The 12953-nt window shown below is 38.8% G+C and overlaps 1 protein-coding gene across 50 annotated transcripts in view; it reads right to left on the bottom strand.

The window, feature by feature from the left end:
* CAMK2D (calcium/calmodulin dependent protein kinase II delta) overlaps positions 1–12953 on the bottom strand; it is a 292744-nt gene that overhangs the window by 194754 nt on the left and 85037 nt on the right. The gene's annotated exons all lie outside the window — the stretch shown is intronic.

Below are 12953 nucleotides of genomic sequence, written 5' to 3'. Positions count from 1 at the left end.
CTGCTTGCCCATCTTCACCCTTTTATGTTTGCCTAACCACTTCTTTCAAGGGACACAGACCACCGTAAACTCGCACTTTAAGAACTATCTGATACTCTTCTTCGGTTTCTTTGTGTTCATTCCTATGCACATAATTATAACCAAAATCATAGCTAAAGCACAAAAAAATGGCAGAGAAAGGTAAGAACACAGCAGAAATACAGGTTGCCAATAAGGATAGTACTGCAGAGAGGCCTTAGTTGAGAGCCTTTCCATGGAGTACCTGATTTAAACCTTACAAGAGCCCTCTGAGATAAGCAATGTTATCGCTATTTTTCAAACACAAAAACTAAGGCATAAAGAGGTTAAGTGACTTGCCCTAGATTACAAAATTAGTAAATTGCACATACCAAATTGGCTCTCATTAACTAGTGTCATAAAACAGCCTTAAGAGAATGAGGGGGACGCCCACCTAACCACCTACACACAGTCTCCGTCAATGGTCCTCAAACTCTGTGGTCTCAGAACCCCTTAACACTTAGAAATTATCCAGGACACCAAAGAGCCTTTGTTTATGTGGATTAGATCTATTAACATTTATTCTAATAGAAATAAAACTGAGAAAAACTTTACATATGGATTTATTAATTCATTTAAAAACAATACTTAACCTATTACAGTAACATAAGTGACTGCATTTAATTTTTAAACTTTTTATTTGGAAATAATTAAAACACAGAAATTTGAAGAATAAGAATAGTACAAAAAACACTTGTATACTGTTTATCCAGATACATCTATTATGAACATTTTGCCCATTTTTAACATAATTTATGCTCTCTCTTCCTCCCTGTGCTTGTATATGTACATGTAAATGTGTATATATATATGTCTAATTGACACATATATATACAAATATAAATGTATATTTATATTGAAAGCTGAAACAATTTTTTTCTCAACCATTTGAAGCTAAGTTATAAACATTAATGCCCCTTATCCCTAAAATCTCAGTATGTACTACCTAAGAATTGTGATATTCTCTTACAATCACAGTATAGTTATCAACCTCAGCAAATTTCACATTGATACAATACTTTAAACCACCATCCATACTCCAATTTTGTCAATTTAACCCAACAATGCCCTTTATGGCATTTTTCTCCTTCTAGCGCAGCATCCAGTCCAGGGTCAGACAGGCATTTAGTTCATTTCTCTTTAGACTCCTTTCATCTAGAATATTTTCACAGTTTTTCTTTGTTTTTTATGACCTGACTTTTTTTTAAGAATACGACTATGTCTATATTTTAAAGAAAACGTTCTTCACTTTGGTTTTGTCAAATGTTTGCTCCCGATCTGACTTAGGCTACGCTTCCTCAGCTAGAACCCATCTTTCCCAGGCTATCACATCTAGAGGGACACACTGCCCAACAGCCCCTCCAAATGGGTGATAACTTGGGTCACCACATCAAGGTACTATTGCATTGCTCAGCTAAATAATTATTTTTTATTTTTTCTTTGTAACTAAGAAGTATGTGGGGAGACATTTTAAGACCATGAAAACATCCTGTTCTTTATCAAAATTTCCCTCTAGATTTAGCATTTGGTGATGATTCCTGCCTGAATCAACCATTACTATGACTGTAGCAAAATGCTGGTTTCCCAACTCCAGCACAGTAACATATTTTACTACTATATTAAAAAAAAAAGGCAACAAGAGTGGCACCATTTTACGTTTTTGCAAATCGCTTTGATGTCTGGCTTAATAGAAGAGAGCTGTATTCTCATGTTTGTGTCTACATTCAATCCGTTGCAATATGTTGTTTTGGTTGAAGTGTATGAAAAAAAGGTGATCTCGTAGGACATGTAGTTGGAAAAGGAAGGAGCACTATAATAGCCTTTTCAGATAACTGTGGATATTATTCTTTTACATTACACCAAAACTCAAGAATTGGTGGTTTCTTAAAGGTTAGTTGCCATGTGAAATCTCAAACTTATCAATGAACTTTATGACTCATATTAGTGAAATTATAAACTTTAGTGTTTAAATCAAATTTATTTTCAACATTGTATACCATCCAATATAATCAAATTTTACTTTGCTACATTAAAATCCATTGTTCTTCCTTGCACTTTGAATCTCTTACCCAGGCATAATTTTACAACATGATGCACCAGTCTTTTGGAAAATAATGGTTCAATACATTATACAGTTCTTCCAAATACTGACACATTTTATTATACACTATCATAAAAATAACAACTTTTAGTATCACCACTAATCTCATCAGAACAATCTTTAAATTTGGGAATCAGTCAAGTTCTCACGGGCAGATACAAGTTTTCTAAAATTATAATTTTTGTTTAAAAGTTTGAGTTGTTATTGACATTAAATGTTGCCAGTTTTTTTTCCTTGAAGCGATAGGCCCACTTTATTCATTTTTGAGAAAATGTGTGTCAAAAACCTAAGTCTGAATAATCAGGGCTGGTTTTTCAGTTGTTATTTCAAGTAAAAACGGTGTTCCTTGAAAGAACAGCTGATTCAGCTTCCAACTCAAACGACTGCACAGGTACTTTTCCTTGAGACATCCATTATACCCTGATATGGAATAGGGGCATTTTATCATTCTCCCCATTTAGTCATGCAGAATGTTGCAAAGAGCTGTGATCAAGGGTCAAGATTTAATAACAGTGGTAATTTTAATTGGTTCATCAAGGGCAGTCTTAAGACAAACGAGCTCTTTTTTTTGGTCTACAAGGGCATGTTGCTGAAAAACACAAAGACTAATAGTACAGTTTGATGCCACTGTCTTGATTCATCGAAAGGCCCCAGCAATTCTATCCAGTCTTTCTTTTGCATCATAAGTATAAATGTTAAAACACATCAAAAAAGGGCAGATAATGTTTTAGTTTTAATATGATGATGGTTTTGACCTTTAGATCCTCTAAGAGGGTTTCAGGGACTCCTGGGTCTGCAGACCACACTTTGAGAACCTCTGGTATGTAAAGAATTGTTTCATGGAATACTTCTTTTGGCAGTTTAGGAAAATACTTTAAACATATATAGTGTTGTTAGCAGCTCAAAGAGAAAGAGTGTTTTAAGGAACCGGCAGAGCACTGGACAGGAGCTAACAGGCCATCCATTACATCTGGATTACCACATATACAGAGAGATACCCTCAGGTCTTACCACGATCTAAAACTACAAGTACTTCAAATAAATGTAAACTCTTCAGAACGCTGTTATCTCTTTAACAGCTCCTCATTCTTAAGACAGGCTACCTCTAGAACAGTCTTATTTAGAAATATACCAGTAAACACAAAAGGGCAAACCAGATTTTGAAAATGCATCTAATACCATCTTAAAAACTGTAAGGTGTCATACGTAAAGCATATGAAAAACATACGCTTATAGAAATTATACTTTTGTTATGGAGATAGGGATATGCAAATATATATGCCAAGCCATGTGAGATATATCTGACGCAGGTATAACTATGTTAAAATAAATGAAAACTAGGTAGCAAAAGACCTTCGTCGACAATCAATGGTAGAGTTTGTGCTATAGAGATGAACATAATTACAGAATTTTATATAGCCTATTCTCACGGTCGGAACTGGGTTCCTGTAAAATTCCTATCTTGAACTCCTAACCCCTATACCTCAGAATGGGACTGTATTTGGAGACAGGGTCTTTAAATAGGAAATTAAGTTAAAATGATTAGGAGGGGCCCTAATTCAATACGACTGGGGTCCTTATAAGAAGAGGAATTTAGGACACTGACACACACAAAGGGAGACGCAGGAGAAGACGTCCATCTACAGCCCAGGAGAGAGGCCTCAGAGAAACCAACCCTGCCAACGCCTTCATCTCAGACGTTCGGCCTCCAGAATTTGAGAGACTAAATTTCTGCTGTTTAAGCCCCCGAGTCTGTGGTACTCTGTTATGGCTAGCTCACCTATACATCTAAGTCCTGGTTTTCTATTGCTATATAAGTAGCCACAAACTCAGCAGCTTAAAACAACACACAGGCTCACAGTTTCCATGGGTCAGGAACCTTCGCATAGTTTAACTGAGCCCTCTGCTTTAGGGCTTCTCACAAGGCTGCAAGGAAAGTATCAGCCAGGGTTGGCCTCATCTGACGTCTTGACTGGGGAAGGATCTGCTTCCAAGCTCACGTGGTTGATGGCAGGATTCAGTTCCTCAAGAGTCGTTGAGCTGAGGGTCTTAGATCCTAGCTGGCTGTTGGCAGAGGCTGCCTTCACTCCCTTGTCACATGGCAACTTGCTTCACTAAAGCCACCAAAGTAAAGAGTCTGTTAGCAAAAGGGAAGCCACTATCTTATCTAGCCTAATCACAGAAGTGACATCCCATCACATTTGTCATATTCAATTGGTTAGAAGCAAGTCACTACGCTGGCCCACTTTTAAGAGGAGGTAATTACACAAGGGCAGGAGTACCAGGAAGCATGGATCTTGGGGGCCATCTTCGAGGTGTCCTGCCACAGCTGACTTTCCAATAATAGTAATGATGTTTTCATGAGCTTTCTCTCTGGTAAGCAGCTTTGCTTACTTTTTCTTTCATACAACCACAGAACTTAGTGATCTCCTATGAATCATAAGGCAGTCTGCACTCTCCCATTGGAGCATGTTTTGACATCCCAAACAGGATGATAGAACTAAAGTTTTCATTAAAACCAGACTTTAGCAATAATGGAAATGCCTATCACCTGGTATGCTTCACGTTCAACATCAAGTTCACAACTTGACTTTAGAAGGAGTAGGTAGGTGAGGAGGCGTGATTAAGTGCCTATTATTACCAAAAGCACTTTTCTGTATTTATCCTGCTGAAGAGATGAATTTAGTTTGACATTTAAAATTTCCTTATAATTCAGTCGGCAACAAAAGTCATGCATCCGACCTCATCATTCTCAGTTCTCTACAACGGTAAGAGGCAAAGACGGACTATAAAAGCAAGACATCCATTATACTGTTTATCACCATTTGAAGATATTGTTTTATTATCCACACGCCCTGCAGCTAGTGAAGAAGCAGCTTCATTTATCATTTAATATTTATGAAAGTACTCAAACTATAATAGTTTGGTTTTATTCTTACTTAGAGGCTCAAAAGTCCACAGTGTCATATGAATAAAAACATACCCCTTAGGCTACAATCGAGTTGGGTCTGAGAAGGCACATGCTGTTAGCAATATATAGTTGAATACCTTCCATATCAATGCCATAAGGAAAATATATTATCATTCAGTTTTGACATGAAATCAGGAAGGAACAGTATTACCCAGTATAGAGACCTCTGGATTTTAAAACAGCTTCTCAGAATTTTGAGAAAATGCAACTATTTTCTCTCAGCGTTAAGATACTTTGATATATTTTTAACTTAAGAAGAAGTGAAAAATGTGAATTCGGATCTAATGAAGTAAAACCTTTCACTCCTGTTCCACATCAAATTTTAATCTTTATGCAGAATAACTCCGATCACAAATGGAAGTCAAAGGGCCGGTCCTGATTCCCTTTCCCAAGGCAACAGGAGGATCACGAGAGCTGCATAAGCAACAACTGACACCTCTGACAACATCAAGGAATGAGCTTTTACCAACAAGTCAACGTCAAAAGTAACTACCCCCCCAACGCCAAAGCTTTACAATGTTAACTTCTTGGGGGGGAATCTAATAGTCACTGCTTTCTTACATAGGTGGCACGAAGTAATTTAATCTTTTTGACACCACAGGGACACGATTAGCATTATTACTCTGCTAGAATTCAGTCAAGCCCTCAGAGGCTCCTGAGTTGTGAAAGCCCGCCGCAGGTCTCTGCCCTGTGTCCCAATCTGCCCCCTGCCCTGTCACGTGGAATCACCCTGTCAGCACAGGCAACGCCAAGGCACGGCTTGGGCAGGGGGAGGAGTTGGGCCTTCTGTCATAATTGGTCACTTACACTTCCTGCACCCTAACACAAACAAGCATAAAGAAACAACCTAAAGCAGACATGGCTTTGCCATCACCAAGAGGGTTTAACTCTTCTAGTTCCCTCTCCCGACAAACAGATTCCCACCCCTAAAATAATCTCACATACAAATTCTGGAGGAGTTGCCCCTAACGCCCATGAAAACGGAAAGCCTAAACTCCGACTCCATCATTCACGTTTGTTCTGCTACCTCTGGGCTCGCCAGCTTAAGATGCTGCCTTCCTTGCTCCCCTCTCTTTGGTTCTGCGCTCCAGTTTGAGAGGAATGCCTCTTATCTGTCTATTTTTGAGAGCAGTTTAATCCTGCTCTCAAATCCTGCTCTAGCTTCTGCACTACAACCAGCCCAACGTGATTCTCAACTTTTCCCACATTTATTCAGTTTCTAAGAAACTAAATCTCAAGTGTCCTGCTTCTCCTCTAAAAACAAGCCCAGCTAGCTATCCACTCTCAGAAGAGGAAGAGGAAACACAATGGACCTAAACTGCCTTAAGTATTGTATTCTTGCATTGGTTTATTATACATTTTCTATTTCTTCATGAGTTTTTTGCTGTCAGCTCTTACTGCTGTATCTCCAGTCCATAAAAGTTTCAGATGCACATACCAGGCATTAAGCGAATGTCTGTCGAATGAATGCCCCTTCCTTGTATCACAACTGCTTTGAACTAAGAACCGAGAAAAACAAGATATAAAAATATAAAATAATCACAAATAACCTGGCAGTGAGACCCTGAAGAGATCTCTCCTGAATTAAAGGTCCAATCATTAGCACACGGATTCTGGAGCACTGTAACATGGCTACTCAGAGGTCTTACTCCTAGAGGTTTGGGAATTCATTCTGAATAGACTTTTCTCGTTAGAGACATTACTTCTAGCTAAATGAGGCATTCCTCTGGTAGGAATATAGATTCTGTCCATTTAAGTAGGTTGCATTTAAAACCACACTGTAAGTTAGAAGGAGGTATTTAAAGGGTCACTTCCTTATAAAACCTCAAGACGATGTACGTGGATTTAAAGCTGTCAAATTCATTCAACAAAAGGTTTTTTAAATTCGTAATATTACACTTTCATTGTACCCATTTATTTGGAACTATGCTTAATCCATACCATAAATTTGATTTTTTAACGATTTGACCTAGATTCTTTCTGCCATCAGGCATTGATCACTCCCCATTACTCCTGCTGCCCACTAATATCCTAGAGAAGTCAGCAAGATTCTATAAACATATAGGATGAGGTTCTTCCTTTCACAGTAAAGTAGAATTAGATCTATGTGCTGAAAGTTCATATATTTTAATTTAGGAATGACACCCTTTGAAGAGTTTTTTCTGTGTGGGAAGCGCATTCAAATGTTAAAAATTTTGAATGATGATGCGAGTCCAACCTTGATTCTACATGGACTGGAAACCATGGTTTGTGATTTCTTTTTTGTGGAAAATCTTTTTCTCCCCAACTTTTTTTTTTTTTTTAACAGCCACCACATGGAGGATGAGCCAAGCCTCTGCTTTCTCTTACCTTCTTTCTGCAGTTTCATCTGTGGAGGAAGATGGAATTGTCCACTGGTACCAGAGAAATAAAGGCCCATAATGAAAGTTCAAGGTTTTGTAGACCCTAGACACAGAGACAGCCCAGAGGGGTGGAGAGAGCTCAGGTCTCAGAGCAGAGTAGACAGGGTTTGCTATCTGCTTCTACCATCTTCTGCTAGTGAGTGTCAAAGTTCCTTGACCTCTCAAAAGATCCATCTATAAAACAGGCATAAAATAGCTATGCATCTGGACAAAGTAGGTACTCAATAAATTATAGTATCATTATCATTATTACTAAAAATCTGTTCAATTTTAAAAGAACTAAATTCCTAAAAGATATATTAAAAAGTATATTAATTCCATCAAAAAGCATTCATTTTACATGTACTCTAATATACTATGAAAATAATTCTTTTCCAGAAAACCATATAATTATGCTATTCAGGCCACTGCTAATTGAAATAGTGATAGAATTGCTGATATCTTTGGTCAGAAAGAGACAAAATCAACACAGTAAAATATGGACAAAAACTCAGTTATTCAATTTTATGGTATACTCTATCTCAAAAATAAACAACACCGAAAAAATTTTGAGTGTAAAATTTTAAAACAAATTAAATTGACCAATTTTATATACAAACTATATTCTTTTATTCATCCATTTCACACATCCAAAATGAATGCAGTTCTGATAAATAATTTATCAGACAATATTGTTCCAAAGGGAGCCACTGCGTAATATATTCAGCCTATTTCCTGGGACCATAAAGGAATAAACAGTGAAATTTGATGATACCATTCTTATGCTGTCCCACAGGAGAAATACTTTCCCTCTTCCACCACGATAATGGCATTCATTCAGAGGCACGACATTATATCTGCCATAAAAGCAATGCTTTACACAAAATTATGCAAACATAAAGTAAAATCTCTATCTTCTAAGGCTCCTGTTCAGTAGTAATTTACATGAGGATACAAGTTATAGACCTTTTAAAATTACAAACAATAGTAAACATTAATTTATATAAAATGTTTCATATAAATGCATATTTAATATCTGAGTATGTGGAATATCTACATACCTACCAAGAACATAATGAGGAAATGGAAGCACTCTGTTCAGACGTAACAGAAGAGTCCCTCAGCAAGCCTCTCACTAGTTCTAGGTGACGGATGGACTGAGAGAATCTGAACCAAGCTTTCATCCTTTGAGAGGGGACGTGGGAGCACCGCTGGTAAAAGAGCACAGGGTACAGAGTGCCGGAAAGGAGACTGGTGCTGGAGCGGAGATTTCTTCCAGACGATAATCAAGGAGATGGGCGGGAAGCCCTGCTAACGCCCCTTGTAGCACCAGGTGACCTTAGCCAGCTCCCTGGGGGCCACGGCCTCTGATGGTCTTGCTGTCCTCCTCTCACAGGGGTGCCCCGCCCGCCTGGGTGTCTGTCATTCTCCTAACATGACGATATCACTCACTGCATGTGCCAGGGCAGGAACTTGTATGGTGAGGGTCATCGGAGGATTCCGTCAGGAGGAACACACCAGGAAGCCTCAGCCCAGGACACTGGTCTCCAGAACAGGCAGACAGCCAGGAAAAGTCCCTGCACTAGGTCACAGTCAAGGCCTGTCCACAGGAGGAGAGCGAAACTCTCCAAGATGGCATTAAGGACACGAGGCGTGGGACTGAGAGTTCACATGGAGCAGACAGCCGTCTATCAGCAGCACTATTCTAAACTATGATGTCACAAGTGATCGTTAACACAAAACCAAACCTTAATAGAAACAAGTTATGAGGTGCTTATTAAGAATTAAAGAGGGCTCGGCCCCATGGCCAACTGGCTAAAGTTCCACACGCTCTGCTTTGGTGGCCCAGGTTTGTGGGTTCGGATCCCTGGCGGGAATGTACTCCACTCACCAGCCATGCTGTGGCAGCGACCCACATATAAAAAAGTAGACGGAGATTGGCACAGATGTTAGCTCAGGGCTAATCTTCCTTAAGCGAACAAAAAAGGAGGAGGATTGGAAAAGAATGTTAGCTCAGGGTGAATCTCCCTCAGGGGGAAAAAAAAAAGAATTAAAGATACTTCAGTTTATCCATATCTTTATTTTAATTGTACATCAATAATTTAATCCGTACAATTTTTTAAATATTCTAATTATACTCCTGTAAAGAGGTAATGAGATAGATTCTGTAGAACGGATCACCTGCCCTCGGTCTCCACAAGTCGGTCTGCACAGCACTCTCTCCTAGGTGTAATTTCACTTGGGATTTTGGAAGGATATGCTGCACAATTCCATCTTCCTGTGTAGCATAACACAGCTAAGTCACTGGACACACTCAGTATTAAAATCTCTCAAACTTACTATCTACAGACTAAAAGGATCCAGAATGGAAACAAAGCATACTAAAAATATACACAATCCATGCTTTACCATTTTTTCCAGTGGCCTAGATGATGTTTACAGGTAGTCGCACACGAACACTAGAGAGCATTTACTTCAGGGATTTTGCTATTCTTAAATATGTTTTTCTTATAATTAAGTACAAACAATTTATTCAACATGTGGAAAGTATAAAATATTTATATAGCTTTCCAGAGGACATTTTTCCTTATGCAGTTTAATACTAACATATTAAAAATAGAGATAAAATAATAACTTTGGATGATAATTTAGAAGAAGGAAGGAAAGAAATGTAAGAAACACAGATTTTTATGGTTCATTTAAGCATCTAGAACATTCAGTTATTCATTCGTCTGTGAAAGAGTTTCCCCAGAGTAACTGTGAAGCTAACAGCTTAAACTTCAGGGCCTTTCAGATGTCCAAGCCCCTGAAAGGATCTTAGCGATGTGATCATATGTTTTCATCAAATTTGCAAAACGTGTTTTAACACAATCAGTTACAATCATTGTTTCTTTCCACTCCTGCTTTGCCTCCATCATACTTCCCCTTGTGTTGAGTGATACTGGAGTGGCCAACACTTGTGAGATCCAGCTAAGGGGAAGCTGAGTTGAGGATACAATTTAGTTTGGATTTAATGAAACATATTTACTGGTTTGCAGTCACTTCTGGGTATAGTCTGTTATTGCCAGTCATCCCAGAGTAGGAATGCTTCCAGGAATACGCCCCCATCCCAGCCTGAGTGGATGACGGGACATCCCAGAGGTGACGTCATGATGTGAACTTGCAACACCGTTCATCCCGCAAGCGTGTGCGAGGAGGAGGAAGATCAGCATTTATTTTTGCTATTTCTCTGGATTTTGCTGTGCTTTGCAGTATCTGTCAGCTTTTTAAAATTTATATTTCCTTGTGAATATTTTATTGTAAATATATCTTTACTTCGGAGTTTAATTTCGTATTTGCAATTTTGTTTTCTTTTCCTTAAAGAGAATCTCCCAAAGTGCAAAAGCTTCAGGCTTCAGGCCCTACTGACCCTGAATCTACACTCCTTATTATCCTTATGAAAAAAAGGGAGAAGATGATAACTCATTGTTTAAACACTAAACATGAAAAACCACACATAATAAAATACTCCACAAAATTTATAATACTAATCTTTCTTTAAGTAAATAGAAACTCATCTATATTGCTAAAACCAGTTATTAAAAGCCATAAATATCTTATATTACATTAGTCATGAGTGACCAGCCATAGCAAAAAGATCACCAAGTTGAAAATCAAGAGGACAAAAATGGCTTCCACTACAGGTTCTGCCAGGAATAAGGGCAGAAGGCGGCAAATCCTATAAATGTGAAAAACTATACTTATTCCTCTCTACCCTATGAGAATACTACAAATATGAGTTAATAATGTTTATATTTAGGTGAAAAGAATTGCTATGTTAGACATGGTAATTAAACACATTTATTAAACTTTTATTAAGAAGACACAAAGACACTGATCGATGTTTTGGAAGATAAAGTAACTTATTATCGTCTAGCTACTCGTGAACTAGTAATTAAACTAGAAATTATTGGTTTTAACAATAATAATGCCCTTCAAATTGGAGAAATGAAAGTATAATTTATTGAACTGTACTCCCCAAGTTAAAAATTCAAGACACTTGAAGTTTTGCCTCTACATATTTTAATCATATATTCATTGTTTATCACATTTTCTGGATTCGTCTATTTCCTACATACACACAAATACGAGGTTTAATGTAGCCACCTAAATGAAAAAAATACCACTGAAACAAGATATTAAAATGAAATAGTCTCAGTGTTAGCTGAAATCCTGAAGGCTAAAAACAAAACAATTGTAAGGTTCAGAGTGCTAGAACCACATATTCAGGACTTGCCAAGAGGTCAGTTGAAGCCATTCTGCCATCACGAGCCCAGTGCCCACTTCCAGCTGTCTAAGACCAGGTAATGAGACCACCAGGGAGGACCGCTCTGGAGAGTCGTCAGAACACTCTGCATCCCCTCCTACCCAAGGAGAAGGAGCTTACTCAAGGCTACCAAATTAAGGGAGGCAAGGGGTGTCTCTAAGAGAAATGTTTGAAGAGGTGCATCCCTTAGAATTTAAGAAAAATAAGAATGGCTACGTATTCTAAACCTGACTCTAAAGGCATGAAATTGTGGCCAGCCAGCTGCCCTGGAATCACACAGGAAAGAGGGCTCTGTGGGCAGGCTATACTGTCACCAATGACAAGATGCATGTTTCCACGAAACCAGGTGTGAGCCCGCAGGAGGGACTAACTGTCTTAAGAGACAATCCCCCAGAGGACCTCCTGGGGGCACAGTGTCATCCCAACAGAAGGGTGGAATACAAGCAGCCCAGAAGCAGAAAGGCAGTTAAAAACATCCAGCCAAGGGAGACATGGCCATCATCAACATAACTGCCGCCAGAGGTCCCTAGGAGGAATTGTTCAAAAACCCACAAAAATGCCCCATGAGAGAGAGTCAGCAATCACGCATCCATCAGACAGTAGTGGTGCAGATTAGAACTGTGCCACTGAAATCAGACTGGCCCACCTCCTTACAGCTCTGTCCTGGAGGCCCCAAAGGGCAGCCAGTGAGCTGGAGAGGAAGTGTTGGGTACCACGCCGTCCGTGGGCCACGGAGGCTCTGGAGCCTGAAACAGGCCTGACCAGGGAGAGGGGAGAAGTTCCAAACGATATTACACTGGTCAAGACTTTGCAATTTCTGAAATGAGACTCTTCTTGTGACTAAAAGGAACTGCAAACCTCTGAAATCTGACCAGGTCTTCATCAAGGGCAGGAGTGAATATGCACAGCAACTAACGAGTGGTGGTTTCAGCGGGGTGCAAATGATCTGAATTTCACTTTAATATAATAGTGAGAGATTATAAATATTTTCTTTAACAAATTTATAACCATCTAGAAGTTAGATTTACTGAACACTGTTATTTCCTTCACATCACATTCTTCTGCTTTCAGAGTTCCATGTTCAATTCTCTTTGGAAGCAGAACTATAAAGAACAGTCTAGATGGACTGCATTAGAG

Source organism: Equus przewalskii, chromosome 2, assembly GCF_037783145.1.
Source record: "Equus przewalskii isolate Varuska chromosome 2, EquPr2, whole genome shotgun sequence".
NCBI classification, from domain to species: Eukaryota; Metazoa; Chordata; class Mammalia; order Perissodactyla; family Equidae; genus Equus; species Equus przewalskii.
Note: the sequence above shows the minus strand (reverse complement) of the source record. Positions and strands in the feature narration are given on the sequence as shown.